The sequence below is a fragment of the Bombina bombina genome, chromosome 3, assembly GCF_027579735.1.
Source record: "Bombina bombina isolate aBomBom1 chromosome 3, aBomBom1.pri, whole genome shotgun sequence".
Classification (NCBI taxonomy): domain Eukaryota; kingdom Metazoa; phylum Chordata; class Amphibia; order Anura; family Bombinatoridae; genus Bombina; species Bombina bombina.
In genome coordinates, this window is record NC_069501.1 from 336,820,207 (window position 1) to 336,844,332 (window position 24,126).

Below are 24,126 nucleotides of genomic sequence, written 5' to 3' on the forward strand. Positions count from 1 at the left end.
CCTGGGAGGCCAAAAAGTGAGCGGTACACCCTATACTGACAAGATCCGTACCACCATCAAAAGTTAGTAGTTATGAGTTTTATGTTACAAAGCTGTAGCATAAAACTCATAACTAAAGTGTTAAAAAGTACACTAACACCCATAAACTACCTATTAACCCCTAAACCAAGGCCCTCCCGCATCGCAAACACTATAATAAATTTATTAACCCCTAATTTGCTGCTCCCGACATCGTCACCACTATAATATGCCTATTAACCCCTAAACCGTCGTCCTCCTGCATCGCAAACACTATTTAAAAATTATTAACCCCTAATCTGCTGTCTGCCCACACCGCCGCTATAATAAAATATACTAAAATAAATTATTAACCCCTAAACCTCTGACCTCCCACATAACTAACTCTACATAAATAGATTAACCCCTAATCCTAATTCTAACGTAACCCTAACCCTAAATCTAACCCTAACCCTAACGTAACCCTAAGCCTAACACCCCCTAACTTAAATATAATTAAAATAAATCTAAATAAACCTTACAATTATTAACTAAATAATTCCTTTTTAAAACTAAATACATACTTACCTATAAAAAAAAACTAAGCTAGCTACAAAATAACTAATAGTTATATTGTAGCTAGTTTAGGTTTTATTTTTTTATAATCAAAGTTTTTTATTGAGGCATTTCGGAAAATAAACATTTTGTGCTTTAGTTCTTATACAATGCTAATAAGAGTAGTTCAAAACTATCATGTCAAACAAAATATACTTTTCCAAATACAAAAAGAAAATTGCCTGTTTGACCTAACTGGAGACAACATATACAATACTTATAAAATATAATGAACCACGTTGCCTCTAATAGCAGTACAGAACTTAGAGTGCAGAAATAGTAAATTGATAACTCATTTTTAGTTTATAAGATAGTTTAATACTAGTACCTCCAGAACATGAATTGCTACCTAATAGAGAGATACTTTATAATGACCCTTTATAGGCTATGACATACTCTTTTTCTTTGTATATGGGAGGTGACACATTTTTACAGTCATGTATGTGTAGGTGCAAGATAGCGGGTAAATACCGCTGAAACATTCACTCAATTGGGTGAATGATAATAATAAAAATTAGTAACTAATAGGGTATAATAATATAACTGAGACAAAAGTAATATAGCTGACACTCCCTGATACTTAAATCATGGTATTAGCAACAGGAAATTGTTATCGGAGAAAGTAAGCTATGGAGTACAGGTAAGCCTGCTTAAACTTAGATGGGGTCTTTTCCCAAACTGGCTAAAAGTCTTATGATCAAGGATCCAAAGGCTAACAATAGCAAACTGATGTTGGATAAGAGGTGTTAGGAAAGTAGCATTATTTGAAATATCTTAGGACCTTTTCTCCGGCATAGCAGGGACAAGTATCTAAAGTAATAAGTAGAGAGATAGTTCTATGGGGAATATCTATATATAGTTGTGGAAGAGAGTAAACTGTTAAACACAAGGGATAGCAAGGTAGAAGAGGCGGCAGGCACTACAATTCAGACCCACGAAAAAATGGTAAAATATAAAGTTAACTGTTAAACACAAGGGACCCTAATGATGTCAAACATAATGAGATAAAGCCATTCTCTGTTAAAGGAAAGAGCAATGCTGATCATACTAAGTGTATATGTTAGCCCTGGGGTGAGGTAGAGTACATATACGCTTAATGGGTCTGCCAAATCTAATGTGAAGACCCTATCTTATGTGGAGAACATTTTGTAGGAAGGTCTATGGTAGAGAAGTAGAGAACATAGATACATTAACCACCAAAAGCTAGTATGAGTCAGTATACAGATGTTAATTTATAATATACTAGTAGATCTGTGCTATGCGTTATCCCTAGTTAGGAGGGCCTCAAGTAGGGAAGTGAAGGTCCCAGGTATATAAACCACTATAGGTTAATCTGTGTCAGTATGTGAATATCTGCTAACACAATGGTAAGGGCTAGATATTACTGCTAAGAAATTATAAACTTCAGGCTCCATATGTTAACTAAATATAAAAGTGAAAGTAAATATAAAAGTACATAAAACAGGGGTGCAAGATTATAACAGACCTGCACTTAAAATACACAAATTAATCTATACTATATGTATATAGTCCTCTAGCAACTAATCTATGTTAGCATACAGATATCAGTTCATGTAGTATCCGGAGCCAGGCTTTACAAACTGGGGGGAAAAAAATATATCAGGCATAGTGTGCCAGCTTAACATAGAAATACATAGAGCAGAAGTGCTACAGTGCACTAGAACATCAAGTAAAGTACACAAGTATATCTGCATTGCTTAAACTTGCGCACTCTACAGATTTCTAGAGTTCCACCTCTCCTCTAGCCTATACCACTAGTAAAAATGGAAAAAACAGAGACCCCAAGTGTACTCCAGGCGTACCACAAAGCCTGATTATTGAAAAAGTGATACGTTTTAACTAGGGTATGAAGGGACATCAAAAAGCCTTCCGGTTGCTGGTCAGCACATGAGGGAGTAATAACCCTCACATTTTGGCTTATGGCTTGAGTCTTTAAGTCCATTGGATGTTCGGAGCGAGTGCTGGCTGACACTGGTAGCGGACCCTCCATGTGTATCACCTCCATGCTACGCTGCACACCCCTGTCGATCGGCCGCATCTTCAAGGGACTCAGCTTCATCTTCTCTCTTATGGGGGTGTTAGAACGAGACTGCGTAGATAGTAGAAGCTCCAGGTGTGTATTGCCTTCCTCCTGTGGCGCATCTGATTTAACAATGTCCTCCGTTTCGGCAACAAGACCTCCGTCGTGCTCCACCTCCACCTCCTTTGTATAGGAAGACTTTGCTAAAGTCACAGCTGGCCTGTATACCATGCTCTCATCCTCGCCGCAATCTCTGTCTGTTCTCAAGCAATCTGTAAGGGAGTTAAAGTGAGTTTCCATCTTATGCGATAACAGCTCTAGCAGTGCTATGACGTCTGGCTCCATTATAAACGTATATTTCATTCTCCCGGTTCTTGCGTGCAGTGTTTTGATCCTTTTCTGTTTTCTGAGACTACAGCCAGAATGGTAAAGCGTGTCTGTCTCAATAGATGAAGGGTTGCTTTACCCGGCTTAATGTCTAGCTGGGGGGGGTTGGATGGATGAATAATATAGGCCGCCGCCAGTAGTGTTGTTTGCTTAGGTTCTCCTGTAACCTAGATCTCACGGTAGAAGATATCTTCTGACTCCACAACTTTGTCTTAGTATACAGTATAAGTCTCATTTATAAATGAGATAGTAGGAATTAGATAAATCCCAAATGCTTTAGACTGAAGTCAGAGCTGCTGGAAAACACGACTGATCATGGCCGTAGCTTAGACACGCCCCCAGGTTTTATTTTATTCTAAATAAATCTAAGCTGACCATTGCCCTGAAAAGGGCATTTGGATGGGCATTGCCCTTAAAAGGGCATTTAGCTCTTTTACATTGCCGAAAACCCTAAGCTAATAAAAAAAAACACTCAAAAACTCTTAAAAATAACCAACAGTAACCCCCGACGATCCACTTACAGTTATCAAAGTCCGGATATCCATCCTCATCCAGCCGGTGAAGTCTTCATCCAGGAGGCCTCTTCGATCTTAATTCCTCCAGCGAAGTCCTCATCCAAGCGAGAAGAAGTCTTCATCCAGACGGCATCTTCTATCTTTATCCATCTGATATAAAGCGGGTCCATCTTCAAGACATCCAGCACGGAGCATCCTCTTCTTACGTTCATCGCTGGAAAATGAAGGTTCCCTTTAAGTGATGTCGTCCAATATGGCATCCCTTACATTCCTATTGGCTGAAAGATTTCTATCAGCCAAGAAGAATTAAAGGGGAAAAAAACTATTGGCTGTTACAATCAGCCAATAGGATTGAGCTTTCATCCTATTGGCTGATTGGAACAGCCAATAGAATGAGAGCTCAATCCTATTGGTTGATTGGATCAGCCAATAGGATGAAAGCTCAATCCTTTTGGCTGATTGCAACAGCCAATAGGATTTTTTCCCCTTTATTTCCTATTGGCTGATAGAAATCTTTCAGCCAATAGGAATGTACGGGATGCCATCTTGGATGACGTCACTTAAAGGAAACCTTCATTTTCCAGCGATGTCCATAAGAAGAGGATGCTCCACGCCGGATGTCTTGAAGATGGACCTGCTCTGCACCAGATGGATGAAGATAGAAGATGCCGTCTGGATGAAGACTTCTTCTCACTTGGATGAGGACTTCTCCAGATGGACGAAGATCAAAGAGGCCACCTGGATGAAGACTTCTTTCTGCTTGGATGAGGACTTTGCCGGATGGATGAGGATAAATGTCCAGACTTCAATAACTGTAAGTGGATCATTGGGTGTTAGTGTTAGGTTTTTTTAAGGGATTTTTGGGTGGGTTTTTTTTAGATTAGGGTTTGGGCAATGTAAAAGAGCTAAATGCCCTTTTAAGGGCAATCCCAACCAAATGCCCTTTTCAGGGCAATGGTTAGCTTAGGTTTTATTTTACAGGTAAATTTGTATTTATTTTAACTAGGTTGTTATAAAATAGTTAATAACTATTTACTAACTAGTCTACCTAGTTAAAATAAATAAAAACAGCTGTGAAATAAAAATAAAACCTAAGATAGCTACAATATAACTATTAGTTATATTGTAGCTAGCTTAGGTTTTATTTTACAGATAAGTATGTATTTAGTTTTAAATAGGAATTATTTAGGTAATAATTGTAAGGTTTATTTAGATTTATTTTAATTATATTTAAGTTAGGGGGTGTTAGGGTTAGGGTTAGATTTAGGGTTACGTTAGGGTTAGGGTTAGGGTTAGGTTTAGGGGTTAAAATATTTATTTAGTGTTAGTGTTGTTGGAGGCCAGAGGTTTAGGGGTTAATAACTTTAGTATAGTGGCAGCGACATTGGGGGTGTCAGATTAGGGGTTAATAACTGTGATGTAGGTGGCGGCGATGTTAAGGGCGGCAGATTAGGGGTTAATAAGTGTATTTAGGTGGGGGTGATGTTAGGGGCAGCAGATTAGGGGTTAATAAATTTATGTAGGTGGCGGCAATGTCGGGGGCAGCGATGTCGGGGGCGGCAGATTAGGGGTGTTTAGACGTGGTTTTTATGTTAGGGTGTTAGGTTTAAACATAACTTTTTCTTTCCCCATAGACAACAATGGGGCTACGGAGCTTTTGTTTCCGTGATCGCAGGTATTAGGCTTCTTTTTTGCCGGCTCTACCCATTGATGTCTATGGGGAAATCGTGCACGAGCACGTCAAAGCAGCACTTGTATTTGGGTGAGGTATGGAGCTCAACGCCACCATATCGCCGTACAAGCCTGCTTTTTGTTAACTTGTAATAGCAGCACTATAGGGAGGTGAAATAATGCTGCTTTTGTGGCGGTCGTTAATTTACCTATAGCTCTGAAAACTCGTAATCTAGCTGTTTGTGTTTCGAATATAATGACAATATACAGTATGTGTATTCAACGACTTAAATTAAATTAACATACTGCTTTCTTTGATTGTATCTCTTTAAAAATTGTATAAAACTAGATCATGTGATCAAAATGAACAACCAATGTAAGAAAAGTAGACATGTGCGATTCGTTTTGGATCGATTCGGAAATTCGGCCGAATTTCTTAAATTCGGAGATTCGGATCGATTCGAATTTCCAAATTGAAATAGTGCCGAATCTACCAAATAAATCCGAATTAGTTCGGATTTATTCGGTAGATTCGGCTGGCCATGGATTACACTAGTATTGTACAGTATATTAGGTTATATCACTCTGCTATGGGTTATACCTAATATACAGTACATAATGCTAGTCTAATACACAGCATAACCCACCTAACACATACCGAAATTCCGAATTTCCGAATCAAACCGAACCGAATCTAGCCGAATTTATTCGAATCCGAACAAATCCGAAACGAATCCGAAACGAATTGATTCCAATTTTTCCGAATTCTAATTGAGCCAAACCGAAATTCAAAAACATCCGAATCGATCCGAACCGAACTGAAACAAATTTTTTCGCCATGCACATGTCCAAAGAAAAGGCTTTCATTTAAATAGCACTATGTTTTTAACTAAGGTCATGTCTATGATTAAGGCACTCTTGAAGAAACATATCAGACACACTTTGCTGATTTTTAATTTTGTTGCATAAAGCTTTGTTTTTAATGCTATGTTAGTGGATTCTGCTGTTTTTTTAATTTTGCTATAAATATATATACGGTATATATGTATATATAGAGACTCATAGATTCAAGGTAAGGTATTGGTTAGTTTACTTAGCTTTGGAGTTCAACACGCTGTCGTCCACACAGCGTTAACAGATGGTGCATCCAGGGATCCGACACTCGGCGTGGGGGTTGCCCCCTTAGACAGTTCACTGTTAAATATATCAAAGAGGAAGGAAAGAACCCCAAGAGCTGAATATCGATGAAAATATTTAAAGCATTATAGGCTAGGATACAACACTATGCACAACACTTGTGTAAAAGAGTAATACAATCATTTATTGATATACATTAAAAGTCCACACATAAATAGTGCATTAGACAAACTCACTAATTGCTGACAGACACAGGCAAAGATGACGTCATCTGACGCATTTCACGCCGATAGGCACTTTCTCAAAGATAGCTAGGGAGGGTTCCTAGTAGGGCTTAAATAGCCATAGGTTGATGCTGATACACCCCCAAGCTTATTGACGTATAGTGTCAGCTGTGCAAAATACCGCCCATATGGTCCTAACGCTGAGTCTTGAAGGTACAGGCTCACCACTCACTTTTTTGGCCAGACTTGGAAATACTGCAAATTCACTTACATAAATTGCGTATCCTCTTTTTTCAATGGGACTTGCATAGCACCGGTATTACGAGTCTGCCAAAAAGTGAGCAGTAGACCCTCTCCTGTCAAGTCAAGTAAAGTCAGTAGTTAAGAGTTTTACACTACAACGCTGTAGCATAAAACTCTTAACTAAAGTGCTAAAAAGTACACTAACACCCATAAACTACCTATTAACCCCTAAACCGAGGCCCTCCCGCATTGCAAACAATAAAACATTTTTTTAACCCCTAATCTGCCGAACCGGACATCGCCGCCACAATAATAAATATATTAACCCCTAAACTGCATTCATTAGTTAAATATTATTAACCCCTAATCTGCCGTCCCTAACATTGCAGACACCTACCTACATTTATTAACCCCTTAATGACCACAGCACTTTTCCATTTTCTGACCGTTTGGGACCAAGGCTATTTTTACATTTTTGCGGTGTTTGTGTTTAGCTGTAATTTCCCTCTTACTCATTTACTGTACCCACATATATTATATACAGTTTTTCTCGCCATTAAATTAACTTTCTAAAAATACCATTATTTTCATCATATCTTATAATTTACTATAAAAATTTTTATAAAATATGAGGAAAAAATGGAAAAAAACACACTTTTTTTAACTTTGACCCCCAAAATCTGTTACACATCTACAACCACCAAAAAAAAAACATGCTAAATAGTTTCTAAATTTTGTCCTGAGTTTAGAAATACCTAATATTTACATGTTCTTTGCTTTTTTTGAAAGCTATAGGGCCATAAATACAAGTAGCATTTTGCTATTTCCAAACTATTTTTTTTCAAAATTAGCGCTAGTTACATTGGAACACTAATATCTTTCAGGAATCCCTGAATATCAATTGACATGTATATATATTTTTTTAGAAGACATCCCAAAGTATTGATCTAGGCCAATTTTGGTATATTTCATGCCACCATTTCACCGCCAAATGCGATCAAATACAAAAAATCGTTCACTTTTTCACAAATTTTTTCACAAACTTTCGGTTTCTCACTGAAATTATTTACAAACAGCTTGTGCAATTATGGCACAAATGGTTGTAAATACTTCTCTGGGATCCCCTTTGTTCAGAAATAGAAGACATATATGGCTTTGGCATTGCTTTTTGGTAATTAGAAAGCCACTAAATGCCGCTGCGCACCACACGTGTATTATGCCCAGCAGTGCAGGGGTTAATTAGGGAGCTTGTAGGGAGCTTGTATGGTTAATTTTAGCTTTAGTGTAGTGTAGTAGACAACCCAAAGTATTGATCTAGGCCCATTTTGGTATATTTCATGCCACCATTTCACCGCCAAATGCAATCAAATAAAAAAAAAACGTTAAATTTTTCACAATTTTAGGTTTCTCACTGAAATTATTTACAAACAGCTTGTGCAATTATGGCACAAATGGTTGTAAATGCTTCTCTGGGATCCCCTTTGTTCAGAAATAGCAGATATATATGACTTTGGCGTTGCTTTCTGGTAATTAGAAGGCCGCAAAATGCTGCTGCGCATCACACGTGTATTATGGCTAGCAGTGAAGGGGTTAATTAGGAAGTTTGTAGGGAGCTTGCAGGGTTAATTTTAGCTTTAGTGTAGAGATCAGCCTCCCACCAGACACATCAGACCCCCTGATCCCTCCCAAACAGCTCCCTTCCCTCCCCCACCCCACAATTGTCCCCGCAATCTTAAGTACTGGCAGAAAGTCTGCCAGTACTAAAATAAAAGCTTTTTGGGGGGTTTAGGTTTTTAAAAAAAAAATAAAAAAATTCTTCTGCTGTGTAGGACCCCCCTTAGCCTCCAACCTCCCTGATCCCCCCCAAAACAGCTCTGTAACCTTCCCCATCTGCCTTATTGGGGGCCATCTTGGGTACTGGCAGCTGTCTGCCAGTACCCAGCTTGCACAAAAAAGGGCTTTTTTTTCTTAGTTTTTTTTTTCTGTAGTGTAGCTTCCCCAAACCCCCCCCCACCACAAACCCCCACCACCTCATTGATCGTTTTTTTTTTTTAACTTTTTTTAACTGATTGCCCTTTTAAACCTTCTTTATTTTACACCTTTTTCTGTAGTGTAGCGGTTCCCACCCACTCCCTCCCCGTGCACGCACCCGCCCCCGCCCTCCCGTGCACGCGCGCACGTCCGTGCGCGCCCCCGGTCATCCCCGCCCACGATCCCGCCCCCCTCCACATCTCCAGGGCCATCGATGGCCGCCACCCGCCTCCCGGTACTGCTCCCACCCACCAACGAAGGAAGCCACCGATCTCCAGTGCAGAGAGGGCCACAGAGTGGCTCTCTCTGCATCGGATGGCTTCAAAAGGTTATTGCAGGATGCCTCCATATCGAGGCATCACTGCAATAACCGGAAAGCAGCTGTAAGCAAACAGGATCGCTTCCAGCTGCTTTCCACACCGAGGACGTGCAGGGTACGTCCTCAGGCGTTAACTGCCTTTTTTTTGAGGACGTACCCTGCACGTCCTCGGTCGTTAAGGGGTTAACCCCTAATCTGCCGTCCCCAAAGTCGCCGCCACTAAACTACAGTTAAAAACCCCTAAATCTAACCCTAGCCCCCCCCCTAACTTAAATATAATTAAAAGAAATGTAAATAAAAATTCCTATCATTAACTAAATACTTACCTATAAAATAAATCCTAAGCTAGCTACAATATAACTAATAGTTACATTGTATCTATCTTAGGGTTTATTTTTATTTTACAGGCAAGTTTGTATTTATTCTAACTAGGTAGAATAGTTATTAAATAGTTATAAACTATTTAATAACTACCTAGCTAAAATAAATGCAAATTGACCTGTAAAATAAAACCTAACCTAAGTTACACTAACACCTAACACTACACTATAATTAAATTAATTCCCTAAATTAAATACAATTAAACCAAATTAGCTAAAGTACAAAAAAAACACTAAATTACAGAAAATAATAAACAAATTACAAGATTTTTAAACTAATTACACCTAATCTAATCCCCCTAACAAAATAAAAAAGCCTCCCCAAAATAAAAAACCCTACCCTACACTAAATTACAAATAACCCTTAAAAGGGCTTTTTTGCAGGGCATTGCCCCAAAGTAATCAGCTCTTTTACCTGTAAAAAAAATTACAAATCCCCCCCAACATTAAAACCCACCACCCACACAACCAACCATACTCTACAACCAACCCAATACCCCCTTAAAAAACCTAACACTAACCCCTTGAAGATCACGTTACCGGGAGAAGTCTTCATCCAACCGGGCAGAAGTCCTCAACGAAGCCGGGAGAAGTCTTCATCCAAGCCAGGCAAAGGGGTTCTCCAGACGGGCAGAAGTCTTCATCCAGACGGCAACTTCTATCTTCATCCATCCGGCGCAGAGCAGGTCCATCTTCAAGACATCCGACGCGGAGCATCCTCTTCATCTGACTGCTAACACTGAATGAAGGTTCCTTTTAATGATGTAATCCAAGATGACGTCCCTTCAATTCCGATTGGCTGATAGAATTCTATCATCCAATCGGAATTAAGGTAGAAAAAATCCTATTGGCTGATGCAATCAGCCAATAGGATTGAGCTGGCCTTGTATTGGCTGATTGGAACAGCCAATAGAATGCCAGCTCAATCCTATTGGCTGATTGGATCAGCCAATAGGATTAAACGTCAATCCTATTGGCTGATTGCATCAGCCAATAGGATTTTTTCTACCTTAATTCCGATTGGCTGATAGAATTCTATCAGCCAATCGGAACTGAAGGGACGCCATCTTGGATGACGTCATTTAAAGGAACCTTCATTCAGTGTTAGCCGTCGGATGAAGAGGATGCTCCGCAGATTAGGTGTAATTAGTTTAAAATTGTTGTAATTTGTTTATTATTTTCTGTAATTTAGTGTTTTTAGTTTTTTTTGTACTAATTGCTAATTTTATTTATTTGTATTTAATTGTATTTAATTTAGAGAATTAATTTAATTAGAGTGTAGTGTTAGGTGTAATTGTAACTTAGGTTAGGTTTTATTTTATATGTACTTTTGTATTTATTTTAGCTAGGTAGTTATTAAATAGTTAATAACTATTTAATAATTATTCTACATTGTTAAAATAAATACAAACTTGTCTGTAAAATAAAAATAAATCCTAAGATAGCTACAATGTAACTATTAGTTATATTGTAGCTAGCTTAGGGTTTATTTTACAGGTAAGTATTTAGTTTTAAATAGGAATAATTATAATGTAGGTGTTGCGATGTCGGGGGCGGCAGATTAGGGGTTAATAAGTGTAAGATTAGGGGTGTTTAGACTCAGGGTTCATGTTAGGGTGTTAGGTGTAGACATAAAATGTATTTCCCCATAGGAATCAATGGGGCTGCGTTAAGGAATTTTACGCTGCTTTTATGCAGGTGTTAGACTTTTTTTCAGCCGGCTCTTACCCGTAATACCAGCGCTGTAGGAAAGTGAGCAGTGAGGGAAAATTGCTCGTTAGCACCTCATAGCCTCTAACGCAAAACTCGTAATCTGGGCCATAATTAACACATTATTTGATGTTTTACTTTGAGAATCTAATGTATTTTTGAATATACACTCAGTTCAAATCTGATGACTGCAAAGCACATCAAAAATGTTGGGACGGTTGACTGTTTACTACTTTGTAACATTATGTTTTCTTTTTATAAATCTTATTAAGCTTTTTGACACTGAAGACACCAGTTGGTTAAGTTTAGCAAGCAGAATTTCCCCCCATTCATCCATTATTCATGTCTTCAGCTTTGCAACTGCACATGGCCTTTATTGCCTTATTTTGTGCTTCATAATGCACCACACATTCTCAATCGGAGACAGGTCAGAACTGCAGGCAGGCCATGCTAGCACCCGCACTCTCTCTGAGAAGTCGGTGCCGCTTCTGGATGGTGTAGATGTATGGCTTCTGCTTTGCATAGTAAAGACTGAACTTGTATCTATGGATGCAGAGGTGAATAGAGTTGACTGACAAAGGTTTACCAAAGTATTCCTGAGCCCATGTCAGGATATCCATTACAGACTCAGGATGGTTTTTAAACAGTAACATCTGAGGGATCGGAGATATATAATTTTTATTGAATTTTTCAAATAATAAAACATAAAAGAAATTATTTACGAATAGAATTCTTGTACAGCTTATATATGTTAAGAGAGTACATTTTTTTTTTTTTTTTAGAGTAGTACAATTTATGAGATTAATAGGTCAAACATTGTAACATGTCATGGTATAAAGAAAATGTACAGAACATACAAATTACTTGAGAACATTGATTAGTTTCATGACCTTATTATATGAGATTTTGAATGAGACCGAAAGCACATATGATCCACTTTGGCATGTATATTTAATTTAAATATAAATATAGGTGGACTTATCAGTTCCCGCAGTTATATAGGAGTGTTTCATAAGGCCCAATTATGATGTGTAGAGAAAAATAACAACATTTTGATCCTGATAAACTAGGACCAAGAATTTAGTTGGTAACAAATATTAGCAGCCTAATTATAGCTAGTAGAAAAGTATAATATTAATAGCAGTGTTTACAAGTAAAACCGCCGGTAACTCTATAGGTCTAATCAGTGATGCCAGAGTACTATGGGGGGGGGGGGTCTGGTACCTCAACAAAATTAGGGTATTCCTGTAAAACCCTGTCAGCCGTTTAGGAATCAGTCCGGGATGCAACCCAACTGCTAGCGTGAATAGAAAGCACACGCTAGCACACTGAGAAATAACCAGGACGTGACCCACTCAGGAAACAGATGAGAATGGTAACAAAAATAATAATTGTTCCAGTATGCAAGGAAGCCACAAAGGAAAAAACGTCCCTTTAAGCTGGTTAGAAAAATACAAAGATAATGCTCTTATTTGAGTTTTGAAAATATCCCTTTAAGCAGGCTTGTAACAAAAAGGCAAAGTTCTCTCTTGCAGCTTGAAAAAGTAAAAGACCCTTTAAGCAGGTTTGCAACGAACAGAAAGACAAAGTTCTCTTTTGCAGCTTGAAAGTAAATGTCCCTTTAAGCAGGCTTATAACAAACACAAAGGCTAAGCTCTCTTTTGCAGCTTGTGAAAGTAAATGTCCCTTTAAGCAGGCTTATAACAAACAGAAAGGCAAAGTTCTTTTTTTCAGCTTGAAAGTAAATGTCCCTTTAAGCAGGCTTATAACAAACAGAAAGGCAAAGTTCTCTTTTGCAGCTTGAAAGTAAATGTCCCTTTAAGCAGGCTTATAACAAACAGAAAGGCATAAGCAAGGTCAGGCAGGCAGTAGTCGGCATCCAAACATCAGTAGTAGAATAAGGCAAAATCAAGGTCAGGCAGGCAGAAGTCGGTATCCAAATAACAGTAGCAGGGTTAAGGCAAAAGCAAGGTCAGGCAGGCAGAAGTCGGTATCCAAACATCAGTAGTAGGTTAAGGCAAAAGGCTTGGTCAGGCAGGCAGAAGTCGGTACACAGGAATATAAAACATAATTTGGTATGGTACTCACAAACTCCAAGGGGAACAAACAAACGGGCCCCGAGTAAGATCTCCCGCCGTGGTTTAAAGGCAGGAGCGGCGACGTCATCAGAGGGGTGTGTCGGAGGAAGCGTCACGTTGCTAAGCAACGTGACGTCATTTACTCAGAGAAGATCCGGGAGCCGCAGTGACACGGCGATGAACGGACAAAATCATGACAGCACCCCCCTCCTCAAGGACCCCTCCGGGGGACAGGACCAGGCCTATCAGGATGAGTCTTGTGGAAGGCCTTGATTAAAGTAGGAGCATTTACCTGATGAGCCGGTTCCCAAGATCGTTCCGTGACTGGATAACCTTTCCAATGAATGAGATAATACAATTTCTTGCCACGAAGCTTGGAATCCAGAATATGGCTGATCTCAAACTCAGGGTGTCCATGCACAAATAGAGGTGGAGGTTTAGAAAAAGGTTTAGAATACCTGTTAGTCATCATAGGTTTTAGAAGAGAAACGTGGAATACCGGATGGACTTTGAGAGTCTTGGGTAAAGCCACCCGATAAGCAGTGGAACACACCTGACCCAGTATTCGGAAAGGACCCACGTATCGTGGTCCCAATTTGTTAGAAGGTTGTTTCAGGCGAAGAAAACAAGAGGAAATCCAAACTTTATCACCAGGGCGATACTTGGGAGCCTTCTTCCGTCGAAGATCTGAAAAGAACTTGTAACGTTTAGAAGCTACAGAAAGGATACGATGTATTCTCCGCCAATGTCGAGTTAATCTTCGGGCAGTAAGATCAGAAGCAGGATTCACTGTGGAAGAAGTATGCAAAGGAAATGTTCTGGGCTGATATCCGTAAGCCGCATGAAACGGAGAGGTCTGAAGGGAGGAATTGTACCGGGCATTATGAGCCAATTCAGCCAAAGGAAGGTAAGAAGTCCAGTTAGAGTGATAATGAGCCACATAATGTCTAAGATATGTTTCAAGACACTGGTTTACCCTTTCAGTCTGGCCGTTAGATTGTGGATGATGAGAAGTAGACAGGGATATAGTAGTTCCAAAATGTTTACAAAGTGATCTCCAAAATCGAGAAACAAACTGTACCCCTCTATCTGAAACAATATCTAGAGGAAATCCATGGATTCTTACAATATGTGAAATAAAAAGTTCAGAGAGTCTTTTGGCAGATGGTAATCCTGGTAAGGGTACAAAATGAGCAGTCTTAGAGAACCTGTTGACCACCACCCAAATAGTATTGTTTCCAGCTGACAAGGGAAGGTCGGTAATGAAGTCCATGGATACATGAGTCCAAGGCTGATGAGGTATGGGCAATGGTTGAAGCAACCCTGAAGGAAGTTGGCGAGGAGTTTTGTTCATTGCACATTGTGTGCATACTGATACGTAATCCTTAACATCTTGAGAGAGAGTAGGCCACCAGACATGCTGTTTGAGATTTCGAGTGGTAATACTGATGCCAGGATGTCCAGAAAGGGGACTATCATGAGCCCAAAATAGAATCTTGGAACGAAGGTGTTCAGGAACAAAGAGTAAACCATCGGGAGGTTTACAGGACAAAGGAAGATTCCTTTGAGCAGACTGTAAATCTTGTAACCAAGAAGTTGTTAGCTGGGCTATGACTTCATGAGGTTGGAGAATGGTACCAGACTCAGGAACTGGGGTATCTTGAAATTGTCTGGAAAGGGCGTCTGCTTTAATATTTTTTGAACCAGGTATGTAAGACAAATTATAGTGAAACCGGGAGAAGAATAATGACCAGCGTGCTTGCCTGGAATTCAATCGTTTGGCCGTTTGAAGATAAAGAAGGTTCTTATGATCAGTGAGTATGGTAAATGGCAAAGAAGTACCTTCCATCCAATGCCTCCATTCATCCAAGGCCATTTTGATGGCAAGCAACTCTTTATTCCCTACGTCATAGTTAAATTCAGAAGGAGTGAATTTTTTAGAGAAAAAAGCAACAGGATGAATCCTTCCAGTCTCCGGTATTCGTTGAGACAGAACAGCTCCAGCAGCAACAGAGGAAGCATCAACTTCCAGGATAAACTGAAAATCTGGATTTGGGTGACGGAGAATAGGTGCAGAGGAAAAAGCTTCTTTGAGAGACTCAAAAGCTTCTATAGCCTCAGGAGGCCATCTTTTACAGTTTTGTCCTTTTCTAGTGAGAGAAGTAAGGGGAGAAGTAATAGTAGCAAAATCCTTGATGAACTTCCTGTAGTAGTTGGCAAAGCCCAGAAAACGTTGTAAAGCCTTCAAAGAATCAGGTCTAGGCCAATCCAAGATGGCAGAAAGTTTAGTAGGATCCATTTCAAATCCAGATGCCGATATTACATAACCCAGAAAGGGTATGGATTTTTGATGGAAAGAACATTTCTCCAGTTTAGCAACAGATGGAAATCTCTTAAACGTTGAAGTACTTTCTTGACGTGGTGCACATGATCTTGGTGGTTCTGAGAAAAAATTAAAATATCGTCAAGGTATATGATGACAAAGATATTCAAAAAATCACGAAAGATCTCGTTTACGAAATGTTGGAAAACCGCCGGAGCATTGCATAGCCCGAAGGGCATGACCAGATATTTGTAATGCCCAAATCGAGTGTTAAAAGCAGTCTTCCACTCATCTCCTTTGCGTATACGGATCAAATTGTATGCACCACGTAGATCAAGTTTGGTGAATATGGTGGCTCCCTGAAGATAAGTAAAAAGTTCAGGAATAAGGGGTAGAGGATAACTGTTCTTGATGGTAATCTGATTTAATCCTCTGTAATCAATACAGGGTCTTAATCCGCCATCCTTTTTTCCTACAAAAAAGAAACCAGCCCCTACAGGGGAAGAGGAGGGTCGAATAAATCCTCTAGCCAAATTGTCTTTAATATATTCTTCCAAAGCCATGTTTTCAGGTTTAGAAAGAGGATATGTCTTGCCTCGAGGATAGGTAGCCCCAGGAAGGAGATCAATGGGGCAATCAAAAGGGCGGTGAGGAGGAAGACGTTCAGCTTCTTTTTTGGAGAAAACGTCCACAAAGTCATGATAAGGCATAGGTAGGGAGTCCAGAGTTTCGGTAGTGAGAGCAATAGTGAGTGGTAACTTGGTGATCTTTTGAAGACATTTAGTCTGGCATGTAGATCCCCAGGAGGTGAGTTCACCGAAAGTCCAAGAAAAAGTAGGATTGTGAACTTGGAGCCAGGGTAGTCCCAAGATTATGGGAAATTGAGGAGTGGGAATGACATCAAAACAAATTGTCTCGGAATGAAGTATTCCTACGGTGAGAAGTAAGCATTGAGTAGCAAACTGAATATATCCAGAACCCAAAGGATCTCCACTGACCGTAGAGACTGAAATTGAATACTCTTTCTTTAGTAAGGGTATAGAGTGAGTAGAGACGAATGTAGAGTCAATGAACACTCCTCCAGCACCAGAATCGATAAGAGCTTGGGTATGAATCTTACTATGTACAATTTGAAGGGTTACTGGAACAAAAAGTTTCTTGTATAGGGAATGACAACTGTTTTGGCTTAACTCAGTTCCCTGGACTAGAGTTAAGTCCTGGCTTTTACTGGCCTAGTAGGACAATCCCTTAATAAATGCCCTTTAAGGCCACAGTACAAACACAAGCCAAGAGTCCGTCTTCTCAAGCGTTCAGTCTCAGTTAATTTTATACTTCCCACTTCCATGGGTTCAGCCTGATCAGGAGTAGGAGACGCAGGAGTGACTGGATTAGAAAAACGAGGAGCCAAACGAAAAGGAGTTTGAGTTGAAGACCTCTGTGTTCTATCCTTTTCTTGTTGGCGTTCACGAAATCTGGCGTCAAGACTGATACAAAGATTTATTAAGGCTTCTAAGGATTCTGGAAGTTCCCGATACACTAATTCATCCTTGAGTCGCTCAGAAAGTCCTTTTTGAAAAGCGGCTCTAAGAGCTCCCTGATTCCAAGTAGTTTCAGAGGCAAGGGTGCAGAACTCAATAGTGTATTGAGAAACTGGTTGACTACCTTGACGTAAATCCAAGAGAGTGGCTTCAGCAGCAGATGACCTTCCAGGTTTATCAAATACATTTGAAAACATAGAGAGAAATGTATCAACATCCAAAAGTATAGGGTCATTCTTTTCTAGCAAAGGTGATACCCAAGCCAAGGCTTTTCCTTTCATTAAGGAAATAAGAAATGTGATTCTAGAAGAGGGAGTAGCAAAAAGAGTAGGGCTATTCCGGAAATGGAGACGGCATTGATTCAAAAAGCCTCTACATTCTTCAGGATTCACATCATATTTATCCGGAAGAGGTATCCTGGGACTCAGTTGTACCTGAGACTGATTGTTAGGAATCGAAGGAGGTAATGCCTCAATAGGATTAGGATTGGGATTAGGATTGGGAGGTGCAGTAGCAACCAAATTTTGTAATAGAGCAGTTATTTGATCAAGTTTAGTGTCCAGAGACTGCAAGTGGGTGGCATGAGATCCCAATAGCTGTCCCTGGTGAGCCACGGCCATGGATAATTCAGTGGGGTCCATTTATGGCCCGTTTGTAATGTCAGCCGTTTAGGAATCAGTCCGGGATGCAACCCAACTGCTAGCGTGAATAGAAAGCACACGCTAGCACACTGAGAAATAACCAGGACGTGACCCACTCAGGAAACAGATGAGAATGGTAACAAAAATAATAATTGTTCCAGTATGCAAGGAAGCCACAAAGGAAAAAACGTCCCTTTAAGCTGGTTAGAAAAATACAAAGATAATGCTCTTATTTGAGTTTTGAAAATATCCCTTTAAGCAGGCTTGTAACAAAAAGGCAAAGTTCTCTCTTGCAGCTTGAAAAAGGAAAAGACCCTTTAAGCAGGTTTGCAACGAACAGAAAGACAAAGTTCTCTTTTGCAGCTTGAAAGTAAATGTCCCTTTAAGCAGGCTTATAACAAACACAAAGGCTAAGCTCTCTTTTGCAGCTTGTGAAAGTAAATGTCCCTTTAAGCAGGCTTATAACAAACAGAAAGGCAAAGTTCTTTTTTTCAGCTTGAAAGTAAATGTCCCTTTAAGCAGGCTTATAACAAACAGAAAGGCAAAGTTCTCTTTTGCAGCTTGAAAGTAAATGTCCCTTTAAGCAGGCTTATAACAAACAGAAAGGCATAAGCAAGGTCAGGCAGGCAGTAGTCGGCATCCAAACATCAGTAGTAGAATAAGGCAAAATCAAGGTCAGGCAGGCAGAAGTCGGTATCCAAATAACAGTAGCAGGGTTAAGGCAAAAGCAAGGTCAGGCAGGCAGAAGTCGGTATCCAAACATCAGTAGTAGGTTAAGGCAAAAGGCTTGGTCAGGCAGGCAGAAGTCGGTACACAGGAATATAAAACATAATTTGGTATGGTACTCACAAACTCCAAGGGGAACAAACAAACGGGCCCCGAGTAAGATCTCCCGCCGTGGTTTAAAGGCAGGAGCGGCGACGTCATCAGAGGGGTGTGTCCGAGGAAGCGTCACGTTGCTAAGCAACGTGACGTCATTTACTCAGAGAAGATCCGGGAGCCGCGGTGACACGGCGATGAACGGACAAAATCATGACAGCACCCCCCTCCTCAAGGACCCCTCCGGGGGACAGGACCAGGCCTATCAGGGTGAGTCTTGTGGAAGGCCTTGATTAAAGTAGGAGCATTTACCTGATGAGCCGGTTCCCAAGATCGTTCCGTGACTGGATAACCTTTCCAATGAATGAGATAATACAATTTCTTGCCACGAAGCTTGGAATCCAGAATATGGCTGATCTCAAACTCAGGGTGTCCATGCACAAATAGAGGTGGAGGTTTAGAAAAAGGTTTAGAATACCTGTTAGTCATCATAGGTTTTAGAAGAGAAACGTGGAATACCGGATGGACTTTGAGAGTCTTGGGTAAAGCCACCCGATAAGCAGTGGAACACACCTGACCCAGTATTCGGAAAGGACCCACGTATCGTGGTCCCAATTTGTTAGAAGGTTGTTTCAGGCGAAGAAAACAAGAGGAAATCCAAACTTTATCACCAGGGCGATACTTGGGAGCCTTCTTCCGTCGAAGATCTGAAAAGAACTTGTAACGTTTAGAAGCTACAGAAAGGATACGATGTATTCTCCGCCAATGTCGAGTTAATCTTCGGGCAGTAAGATCAGAAGCAGGATTCACTGTGGAAGAAGTATGCAAAGGAAATGTTCTGGGCTGATATCCGTAAGCCGCATGAAACGGAGAGGTCTGAAGGGAGGAATTGTACCGGGCATTATGAGCCAATTCAGCCAAAGGAAGGTAAGAAGTCCAGTTAGAGTGATAATGATCCACATAATGTCTAAGATATGTTTCAAGACACTGGTTTACCCTTTCAGTCTGGCCGTTAGATTGTGGATGATGAGAAGTAGACAGGGATATAGTAGTTCCAAAATGTTTACAAAGTGATCTCCAAAATCGAGAAACAAACTGTACCCCTCTATCTGAAACAATATCTAGAGGAAATCCATGGATTCTTACAATATGTGAAATAAAAAGTTCAGAGAGTCTTTTGGCAGATGGTAATCCTGGTAAGGGTACAAAATGAGCAGTCTTAGAGAACCTGTCGACCACCACCCAAATAGTATTGTTTCCAGCTGACAAGGGAAGGTCGGTAATGAAGTCCATGGATACATGAGTCCAAGGCTGATGAGGTATGGGCAATGGTTGAAGCAACCCTGAAGGAAGTTGGCGAGGAGTTTTGTTCATTGCACATTGTGTGCATACTGATACGTAATCCTTAACATCTTGAGAGAGAGTAGGCCACCAGACATGCTGTTTGAGATTTCGAGTGGTAATACTGATGCCAGGATGTCCAGAAAGGGGACTATCATGAGCCCAAAATAGAATCTTGGAATGAAGGCGTTCAGGAACAAAGAGTAAACCATCGGGAGGTTTACAGGACAAAGGAAGATTCCTTTGAGCAGACTGTAAATCTTGTAACCAAGAAGTTGTTAGCTGGGCTATGACTTCATGAGGTTGGAGAATGGTACCAGACTCAGGAACTGGGGTATCTTGAAATTGTCTGGAAAGGGCGTCTGCTTTAATATTTTTTGAACCAGGTATGTAAGACAAATTATAGTGAAACCGGGAGAAGAATAATGACCAGCGTGCTTGCCTGGAATTCAATCGTTTGGCCGTTGAAGATAAAGAAGGTTCTTATGATCAGTGAGTATGGTAAATGGCAAAGAAGTACCTTCCAACCAATGCCTCCATTCATCCAAGGCCATTTTGATGGCAAGCAACTCTTTATTCCCTACGTCATAGTTAAATTCAGAAGGAGTGAATTTTTTAGAGAAAAAAGCAACAGGATGAATCCTTCCAGTCTCCGGTATTCGTTGAGACAGAACAGCTCCAGCAGCAACAGAGGAAGCATCAACTTCCAGGATAAACTGAAAATCTGGATTTGGGTGACGGAGAATAGGTGCAGAGGAAAAAGCTTCTTTGAGAGACTCAAAAGCTTCTATAGCCTCAGGAGGCCATCTTTTACAGTTTTGTCCTTTTCTAGTGAGAGAAGTAAGGGGAGAAGTAATAGTAGCAAAATCCTTGATGAACTTCCTGTAGTAGTTGGCGAAGCCCAGAAAACGTTGTAAAGCCTTCAAAGAATCAGGTCTAGGCCAATCCAAGATGGCAGAAAGTTTAGTAGGATCCATTTCAAATCCAGATGCCGATATTACATAACCCAGAAAGGGTATGGATTTTTGATGGAAAGAACATTTCTCCAGTTTAGCAACAGATGGAAATCTCTTAAACGTTGAAGTACTTTCTTGACGTGGTGCACATGATCTTGGTGGTTCTGAGAAAAAATTAAAATATCGTCAAGGTATATGATGACAAAGATATTCAAAAAATCACGAAAGATCTCGTTTACGAAATGTTGGAAAACCGCCGGAGCATTGCATAGCCCGAAGGGCATGACCAGATATTCGTAATGCCCAAATCGAGTGTTAAAAGCAGTCTTCCACTCATCTCCTTTGCGTATACGGATCAAATTGTATGCACCACGTAGATCAAGTTTGGTGAATATGGTGGCTCCCTGAAGATAAGTAAAAAGTTCAGGAATAAGGGGTAGAGGATAACTGTTCTTGATGGTAATCTGATTTAATCCTCTGTAATCAATACAGGGTCTTAATCCGCCATCCTTTTTTCCTACAAAAAAGAAACCAGCCCCTACAGGGGAAGAGGAGGGTCGAATAAATCCTCTAGCCAAATTGTCTTTAATATATTCTTCCAAAGCCATGTTTTCAGGTTTAGAAAGAGGATATGTCTTGCCTCGAGGATAGGTAGCCCCGGGAAGGAGATCAATGGGGCAATCAAAAGGGCGGTGAGGAGGAAGACGTTCAGCTTCTTTTTTGGAGAAAACATCCACAAAGTCATGATAAGGCATAGGTAGGGAGTCCGGAGTTTCGGTAGTGAGAGCAATAGTGAGTGGTAACTTGGTGATCTTTTGAAGACATTTAGTCTGGCATGTAGATCCCCAGGAGGTGAGTTCACCGAAAGTCCAAGAAAAAGTAGGATTGTGAACTTGGAGCCAGGGTAGTCCCAAGATTATGGGAAATTGAGGAGTGGGAATGACATCAAAACAAATTGTCTCGGAATGAAGTATTCCTACGGTGAGAAGTAAGGGTTGAGTAGCAAACTGAATATATCCAGAACCCAAAGGATCTCCACTGACCGTAGAGACTGAAATTGAATACTCTTTCTTTAGTAAGGGTATAGAGTGAGTAGAGACGAATGTAGAGTCAATGAACACTCCTCCAGCACCAGAATCGATAAGAGCTTGGGTATGAATCTTACTATGTCCAATTTGAAGGGTTACTGGAACAAAAAGTTTCTTGTATAGGGAATGACAACTGTTTTGGCTTAACTCAGTTCCCTGGACTAGAGTTAAGCCCTGGCTTTTACTGGCCTAGTAGGACAATGCCTTAATAAATGCCCTTTAAGGCCACAGTACAAACACAAGCCAAGAGTCCGTCTTCTCAAGCGTTCAGTCTCAGTTAATTTTATACTTCCCACTTCCATGGGTTCAGCCTGATCAGGAGTAGGAGACGCAGGAGTGACTGGATTAGAAAAACGAGGAGCCAAACGAAAAGGAGTTTGAGTTGAAGACCTCTGTGTTCTATCCTTTTCTTGTTGGCGTTCACGAAATCTGGCGTCAAGACTGATACAAAGATTTATTAAGGCTTCTTAGGATTCTGGAAGTTCCCGATACACTAATTCATCCTTGAGTCACTCAGAAAGTCCTTTTTGAAAAGCGGCTCTAAGAGCTCCCTGATTCCAAGTAGTTTCAGAGGCAAGGGTGCGGAACTCAATAGTGTATTGAGAAACTGGTTGACTACCTTGACGTAAATCCAAGAGAGTGGCTTCAGCAGCAGATGACCTTCCAGGTTTATCAAATACATTTGAAAACATAGAGAGAAATGTATCAACATCCAAAAGTATAGGGTCATTCTTTTCTAGCAAAGGTGATACCCAAGCCAAGGCTTTTCCTTTCATTAAGGAAATAAGAAATGTGATTCTAGAAGAGGGAGTAGCAAAAAGAGTAGGGCTATTCCGGAAATGGAGACGGCATTGATTCAAAAAGCCTCTACATTCTTCAGGATTCCCATCATATTTATCCGGAAGAGGTATCCTGGGACTCAGTTGTACCTGAGACTGATTGTTAGGAATCGAAGGAGGTAATGCCTCAATAGGATTAGGATTGGGATTAGGATTGGGAGGTGCAGTAGCAACCAAATTTTGTAATAGAGCAGTTATTTGATCAAGTTTAGTGTCCAGAGACTGCAAGTGGGTGGCATGAGATCCCAATAGCTGTCCCTGGTGAGCCACGGCCATGGATAATTCAGTGGGGTCCATTTATGGCCCGTTTGTAATGTCAGCCGTTTAGGAATCAGTCCGGGATGCAACCCAACTGCTAGCGTGAATAGAAAGCACACGCTAGCACACTGAGAAATAACCAGGACGTGACCCACTCAGGAAACAGATGAGAATGGTAACAAAAATAATAATTGTTCCAGTATGCAAGGAAGCCACAAAGGAAAAAACGTCCCTTTAAGCTGGTTAGAAAAATACAAAGATAATGCTCTTATTTGAGTTTTGAAAATATCCCTTTAAGCAGGCTTGTAACAAAAAGGCAAAGTTCTCTCTTGCAGCTTGAAAAAGGAAAAGACCCTTTAAGCAGGTTTGCAACAAACAGAAAGACAAAGTTCTCTTTTGCAGCTTGAAAGTAAATGTCCCTTTAAGCAGGCTTATAACAAACACAAAGGCTAAGCTCTCTTTTGCAGCTTGTGAAAGTAAATGTCCCTTTAAGCAGGCTTATAACAAACAGAAAGGCAAAGTTCTTTTTTTCAGCTTGAAAGTAAATGTCCCTTTAAGCAGGCTTATAACAAACAGAAAGGCATAAGCAAGGTCAGGCAGGCAGTAGTCGGCATCCAAACATCAGTAGTAGAATAAGGCAAAATCAAGGTCAGGCAGGCAGAAGTCGGTATCCAAATAACAGTAGCAGGGTTAAGGCAAAAGCAAGGTCAGGCAGGCAGAAGTCGGTATCCAAACATCAGTAGTAGGTTAAGGCAAAAGGCTTGGTCAGGCAGGCAGAAGTCGGTACACAGGAATATAAAACAGAATTTGGTATGGTACTCACAAACTCCAAGGGGAACAAACAAACGGGCCCCGAGTAAGATCTCCCGCCGTGGTTTAAAGGCAGGAGCGGCGACGTCATCAGAGGGGTGTGTCGGAGGAAGCGTCACGTTGCTAAGCAACGTGACGTCATTTACTCAGAGAAGATCCGGGAGC